At 50.2% G+C, this 7,613-nt stretch overlaps 1 pseudogene; it reads left to right on the plus strand.

Moving 5' to 3' along the window:
* Window positions 1-944: 944 nt before the first annotated feature.
* On the plus strand, window positions 945-1,748 carry LOC118618598 (annotated as a pseudogene).
* Window positions 1,749-7,613: the final 5,865 nt, after the last annotated feature.

Genomic DNA, 7,613 nt, shown 5'->3' on the forward strand with positions numbered 1-7,613 from the left:
ACTTTTTCCCAGCCCTTACTGTGTGCTAAGTGAGCACTTAAGATGCATTCATGTATTCAGCCCTCATATCAACCACTTTACGGTTGGAGAAACTGGGACATAGATGGAAGTACCCTTGCCCAGATGGCAGAGCTAGATTTGGACCCTCACACTTACACTCTAGACCACATCTAGGCAAATACAGCGATGAAAATGGTTGTAATAAAACTGCCAGCCAGGGTTTCCAGCATATGACGCGTACACACTCTTGCAGCCTAGGAGGAGCTACTTAATTATCCCCATTAGATGAATGAGGAAGCTGACGCTATGGGAGGGGCAGCAAAAGGCAAAAGTAGAATTCTCCTTGATTAGACAATGTGTCTCTCTCCACATCCTGAGCTGGGACAGGCATGGTCTGTGCCCAGAAACTGAAGATGAGAAGAAACACAAATGTCGATAAGAGTATTGATTAGCCCAGTAGAAAAATGGGTAAAGGGAATGATCAGAAAAGAAATCCCCACGGATTAGGAGAAGCTATCTGCAAAAGACATAGCTGGTGAAGAATTTATATCCAGAATATATAAAGAACTCTCAAAAATTCAATAATAAGTCAATTAAGAAATGGAGAAAAGACTTTTATATTGTGTATCTTTACTAATTAAAATATATGGCCCTGGCTAGTTTGGCTCAGCGGTTGAGCGTCGGCCTGCAGACCAGAGAGTCCCGGGTTCGGTTCCCGCTAGGGGCACATACCAAAAAAAAAAAAAATATATATATATATATATATATATATGGATTGTGAATAAATGCATGGAAGGATGGTCAACCTCGTTGTTAGGGAAATAAAATGAAAACCACAGTGAGATACCACTAAATGCCCGATACAATGGCTAAAATCTAAAAGACTGGCCATACCCGGAGGCCCCGGGGGCCCTGGAATGGGAGGCCGCGGAGGCTTCCGCGGAGGATTTGGCAGAGGCATGGGGGCCGGGGTCGCGGTCGCGGCCGCGGAGCTCGCGGAGGCAAGGCGGAGGACAAGGAGTGGATCCCCGTCACCAAGCTGGGCCGCCTGGTCAAGGACATGAAGATCAAGTCCCTGGAGATCTATCTTTTCTCCTTGCCAATCAAGGAATCTGAGATCATTGACTTTTTCTTGGGAGCATCCCTCAAGGATGAGGTTTTGAAGATTATGCCCGTGCAAAAGCAGACGCGTGCTGGCCAGAGGACCCAGTTCAAGGCATTTGTCGCCATTGGGGACTAAATGGACATGTTGGTCTGGGTGTTAAGTGCTCGGAGGAAGTAGCCACTGCCACCCGTGGGGCCATCATCTTAGCCAAGCTCTCTATTGTCCCTGTGCAGCGAGGCTACTGGGGGAACAAGACTGGCAAGCCCCATACTGTCCCTTGCAAGGTGACTGGCCGCTGTGGTTCTGTACTGGTGCGCCTCATCCCGCCCCCAGGGGCACTGGCAGAGTCTCAGCCCCTGTACCCAAGAAGTTGCTGATGATGGCTGGTATTGACGACTGCTACACCTCGGCCAGGGGCTGCACTGCTACCCTGGGCAACTTTGCCAAGGCCGCCTTTGATGCCATCTCTAAGACCTACAGTTATCTCACCCCCGATCTTTGGAAAGAGACTGTGTTCACCACGTCGCCCTATCAGGAATTCACCGACCATCTTGTAAAGACCCACACCAGAGTTTCTGTGCAGAGGACCCAGGCTCCAGCTGTGGCCACCACATAATTTTATACAAGAAAAAGTGAATAAAGCCTGTTAATTAATAAATAAATAAATAAACAAACAAAAGACTGGCCATACCAAGTGTTGGCAAGAATGTGGAAGAACTAGTACTCTTTTTTTTCTTTTTTCTTTTCTTTATTGTTTGGAGAGAAAGGAATGGAGAGTGAGAGAGAGATGGAAACATCCATTAGAGAAAATATTGATTGGCCGCCTCCTGCATGCCCCCCACTGAGGATCAGGCCCACAACCTGGGCATGTGCCCTGACCAAGAATCGAACTGGTGACCTCTTGGCGCATGGGTTGACGCTCAACCACTGAGCCACACCAGCCAGGCAAGAACTGGTACTCTTGTACACTGTTGGTCGGAAGGCAAAATGGTGCAGCCACTTTGGAAAACAGTTTGACACTTTCTTATTATACAATCCAGCAGCTGCATTCCAAAGGAAATGTAAACACATGCCCACACACAAACAAATTCATATGTCCATGAATGTTTATAGCAGTTTTATTTGTAATTAGCAAAAACTGGAAACAATTCAAATGTCCATCAAAGGTGAATGGTATACCACGCATGGTACACCCACACAGTGGAACACCACCCACAGTAAAGAAGCAGGAACTGTTGATACACACTGCAACAGCAATGAATTGCAAAATAATTATGCTGAGGGAAGGAAGCCAGACCAAAACAGAGAACAGACCATATGATTCCATTGATAGAATTTCTAGAAAATGCAAATTGGTCAATAGTGACAGAAAGCAGACCATCAGTGTCCAGGGTGGGAGGTGAGGAAGGAGAGAGAATTACAAAGAAGAAGCATAAGAAACTTTGGGGGGGAAATGGATGTTTTCACTGTCTTTTTTTTTTTTTATCCTCACCCGAGGACATTTTTCCTTTTCTGAGTGGGGGGGGGGGGGTATGTGCCCCTAGCTGGAACCAACCATGGGACTCTCTGGTCCGCAGGCCAACGCTCAACCACTGAGCCAAACTGGCCAGGGCCATTTTTCCATTTTTTATTCAGACAAAGCAGGAGGGAAAGAGAGAGAGAGAAACATCGACGTGAAAGGGACACATCGAGTGGCTGCCACCCGCACGACCAACCAGGGCCGGGGACAAACTGCAACCGAGGTACGTGCCCTTAGCAGGAACCGAACCCGGGTCTCTCTGGACCGCAGGTCGACGCTCTAACCGCTGAGCCAAACTGGCCAGGGTCACTGTCTGAATTGTACCAGTTTAACAGGTGTCTACATGCGTCAAAACTCATCAGATTTTGATCTTTATATATGGTAGTTTATTGTATGTCAATTACATATTGAGAAAGCCGTTAAACACAATGTGTGCACACACACTACTCATCTCTTAGGTTGGCTAAAATAAAAAATGAAGATACTAAGTGCTGACCAAGATATGGAGCAACTAGAACTCTCTTAGACATGTCTGGTGGGAATGCAAAACAGCAAGAGCTCCGGAAAACAATTGGGCAGTTTTTTACCAGGTTAAACACATAGTCTACAACCCAACAATCCCATCTGAGGTATTTACCCAAAAGAAATCAAACTTATGTTCACACAAAAATCTCCATGTGAATGCTTATAGTGGCTTTATTCATAATCGCAAAAAACTAGAAACAACTGAAGTGTCCATCAGCTGCTGAGTAAAAAGGAACTGTGGGTTATGCATAGGGTGGAATAATAATCAGCACTAAAGATGAACACAGGCCTAGCCCATGTGGCTCAGTGGATTGAGCGTCCTCCCATAGACTGGGAGGTCCTGGTTCAATTCCCAGTTTCATTCCTGGTCAGAGCACATGCCTGGGTGGTGGGCCCGTTCCCCAGTAGGGGGCGTGCAGGAGGCAGCCAAAGCCAATCGATGTTTCTATCTCTCTCCCTTCCTCTAAAAAAATCAATAAAAACATATTTTAAAAAATGAACAGAGGCCCTTGCTCGTGTTTCTCAGTGGTTAGAGTGTTGACCCATGGACCAAAGCTGTCACAGGGGCACATACCTGGGCTGCAGATTCCATCCCCAGCCCATTGTGGGAGGCAACCAATGATGTGTCTCTATTGCATCAATGTTCCTCTCTCTCTCTTTCCCCCTCCCTCCCTCCCTTCTTCCCTTCCACTCTATCTAAAAGATCAATGGAAAAGTATTCTCTGGTGAGGATTAACAACAACAACAATGACAAAATGTACATGGAACTGATACATTCGGCATTGTGGATGAATCCCACAGATTTTTGTGCCGAGTTAAAGAAGCTGGCTTCTGTGGGCTGGAATGTTCTTTCTGTTTCTTGATCGGGCTGCTGGTTCCACAGGTGGGTTTACTTGAGAAAAGGCATCGAGCTGAACACTTCTGATGTGCTCATCTCTCTACAGTGGTCGTTAGACTTTCATTAAAAGTTAGAGAAAAAAGAGGGAGAGAGTTCAGAAAGAAAACATGACGTCAGTCTTCCTGCTGCCCTGAGCCTAGCCCTCGGGTCTCCTCCGCACAGGTCACCGGACACAGATGCTAACACCTGTCTGTATTTACTCTTTTTTTTTTTTTTTTAAATCGATTTGAGAGAGAGAGAGAGATCAATTTGTTGTTCCGCTTATTTATGTATTCATTGGTTGCTTCTTCTATGTGCCCTGATGGGGATCAAACCCACAACCTTGGCGTATCGGGACGACCCTCTAACCAACTGAGCTAGGGCTGTATTTACCCTTGAAACTTTCTGGAAGGGCCTCTACCTACACAAATCCTTCCCTGTCCCTTGATTCGCTACTTTTTTATTTTCATTTTTCTAAAACGTCCTTCTGAGGACAAAAGGTTAGATAAGGACTATGCAGTCAGACAGGTCTAGGTTCAAATCCCTGCTAGGCCATTATCACCTGGGGGACCTTGGGCAAGAGCTTCCTCCTTCTGGACTCCAGTCTCCTCCTCTGTGCAGTGGGCATGTGACAGGAAGAGCGCATGCATCTCCCGAGGGCTGTGTGATGACCTTCATTCCTGGGCTCTAGAACTGGTTGCTCTACCTCAGCTAAGATCCTGGAAAGCCTCTGCCCTTCCACAGGCCAAGGTGAAGAGAGAGAGAGAGTGAGAACCAGCCTCCCCTTTCTCCAAGCTCCTCCATGGCTCCCTAGTACCATAGTCTCTACCAAGGTCATCTACAACCTTTTTAATTCAGCAAGTATTTGAGTGCCTGTTGTGTGCCAGGCACTGTACCAGGTGCCCTTCCTAGGTACTCACCACAGTCTGGTGGAGGAGGCTCTAGGAGAGGAAGGCGGTGAGGCCAGGGAGGAGTGGAGAAGCGAGGGGATGCAGAGTCCAGGGTCTGTCCACTCGCTTGCTAGTGTGAAGCATCAAGACTCAGGCCCCAGGCCTGGGCTGAACACAGAGGTAGGGGTGGCTTGGGGGTGCTGAGAGAAATGGTTGGGAGTCCAACAAGAAGAGAATGATAAGAACTATGTTTCCGCCCTGGTCAGTTTGGCCCAGCCATTAGAGCATCAGCCTGCGGATCGAAGGGTCTCGGGCTCAGTTCCAGTCAAGGGCACGTACCTGGGTTGCAGGTTCGATCCCTGGCCCTGATCAGGGTCGAGCGGGCAACGAATCGCTCTCACATCTATGTTTCTCTCTCTCCCTCCCTTACAATCTCTCTAAAGAAAAAGAAAGAAAGAAAATATGTTTTGTCGTTACCCTTGCTGTCTCGTCAGTTTGTCAGTTGGCACCACCATCCGCCAAGCCCCCTTCCATGGCTCAAGCCCACATCCAGGCACTGAAATCCTTCCTCCCATTCAATCGCTCTCCACCCTCGCCGCTTGTGCACAGAGACATCTCCCACCCATCTTCCTCCCACGGCTCTCCAGCGGAAGCCATGGCCTGCAGGTGCCTCCTCTCTTGTCCCCCACTTCCTTTCAGTTCCCTTAGTCTGTTTCCCACGTGCAGCCAGAGGGAAGTCACTCCTCCGCATAAAATCCCCTGGTGGCTTCCTATAGCTTAGAACAAAATCCAAACACCTGGCTGGTGGGCCCCTGCCCACCTCCCCCTCATCCCCCACCTCTCTCCCACCTCTCTCCCCTCCCATCGCACAGACCTCCTTACCTCTTCTTGAATACACTGAGCACATTCTGACCTCAGGACCTTTGCACTTATTGTTCCCTCTGCCTTCAACTTCCTCCTCCCGCCGACGTTCTCTTTGCCTGGCTGGCTAACTCCTGCTCCTTCAGCATCTCTGGGAAGGGTTCCCCAAATGCCCCTCCCACATTGCTCCCCTCACTGGACTGCCAGCTCCCTGAGAACAGGGACTCACCTGTCTATTGGCTGTTGCATCACTGGTGCCTGGAACAGGCCCACACGCAGTAGGGGCTCGGGGCATATGTGCCGGGTGCAGACAGCAGTGAGCTCAGTCACAGACCTGTCACAGACCTGCCCTTTGCCCAGAGAGACCCAGGGGGGACGGTCCAGCCCAAGGCCCGTCAGGGGCATCGCAGCCTCTCCTTCCCAAGATAGCAGGCCTCACCAGCAGAAATCACGTTGGCCTGGGACAAGGCAGACCCTGGTTCAAATCCTTGTGGCTAAGCAGAGACCCCCCAAAATCCACTCTTTTATTTCCCAAGAGGAAGAAAAACTTACCTAAATTATACTTTATAAAGGTCAGTTTATTATATGTCGGTTGGTTACATCTTGAGAAAACTTACACAGTCACACACTTACCTACTAAATTGGCTGAAATACAAACTAAAAACCAAAATAACAAAGTGCTGGCAAGGATGTGGTACAGCTTGAACCGTTTCATTCATGGCTGTGGTCCCGCGGAACCTGCAGGAATGTCCACAGCCGCGTCCTTCCCCAGAACCCACGAGGAGCAGCAGCCCGTGTGCATCAGCTGAGGCCGCTAAGCACAGTCCTGGTGGGCTGGAAGGAGCAGGTTCTGACACGCGACGTGGGCGAACCTCCAAACACGCTGCGTGAGAGAAAGGACACAAAGGACGCGTGGTGGTTTGCGGGATTCACGTGTACGATTTCATTTTCGTGTGAACTGTCGGGACCGGGCCAGCCCGTGGAGACAGCAGGCCGGCCGCGGTGCGCAGGGCCGAGGGGAAGAGGAAGCGGGGCGCGGCTGCTAGTGGACACGGGCGGCTTTTTCCGGTGATGAAACGGTCTGGAATTAGATGGAGGGGTGTTGCACAACCTCGTGCGTGTACGAAACACACGGAACTGTACCCTTTAAGCGGATGGATCGTATGGTACGTGAGCTGTATCTCAGTGAAGCCATCAAGACACCTGGTGCCACCAGTGACCTCACAGCTGCGTGCCTTTGGGAAAGTCCCGGGGCTCTCTGAGCGAGGACTGGCCTCCTCGAGCCAGGAAACAGCCGGCCTGGGCAGTATTTACACTCGTGGTGAAGAACGGACCCACGGGGGCTGGAGAACGGGCCACCCATAGACCCAGAGGCTGAGAGCCAATGCAGCCCACAGGCAGTGCCCGGCGTGGACTCTGAATGACATCCAGGCATCTCCTGCTGCCCTCAAGAGAGTGACAGGGCCCTGGCCGGTTTGGCTCAGCGTTAGAGCGTCGGCCTGCGGTCCGGAGAGACCCGGGTTCAGTTCCCACTAAGGGCACGTACCTCGGTTGCAGTTTGTCCCCGGCCCTGGTTGGTCGTGCAGGTGGCAACCACTCGATGTGTCCCTTTCACGGTGATGTCTCTCTCTCTCTCTCTCCCTCCCACGTTATCTGAACAAAATATCAAAAAATGTCCTTGGGTGAGGATAAAAAATAAAAAGAAAGTGACAGGGTGTCCCGCCAATGTGGCTCAGTGGCTGAGCGTCAACCCATGCACCAAGAGGTCCCCGGTTCGATTCCCGGTCAGGACACATGCCCAGGTTGTGGGCCCGGTCCCCAGTGAGGGGCGTGCAG

Source organism: Molossus molossus, unplaced genomic scaffold (assembly GCF_014108415.1).
Source record: "Molossus molossus isolate mMolMol1 unplaced genomic scaffold, mMolMol1.p scaffold_m16_p_6, whole genome shotgun sequence".
NCBI lineage: Eukaryota > Metazoa > Chordata > Mammalia > Chiroptera > Molossidae > Molossus > Molossus molossus.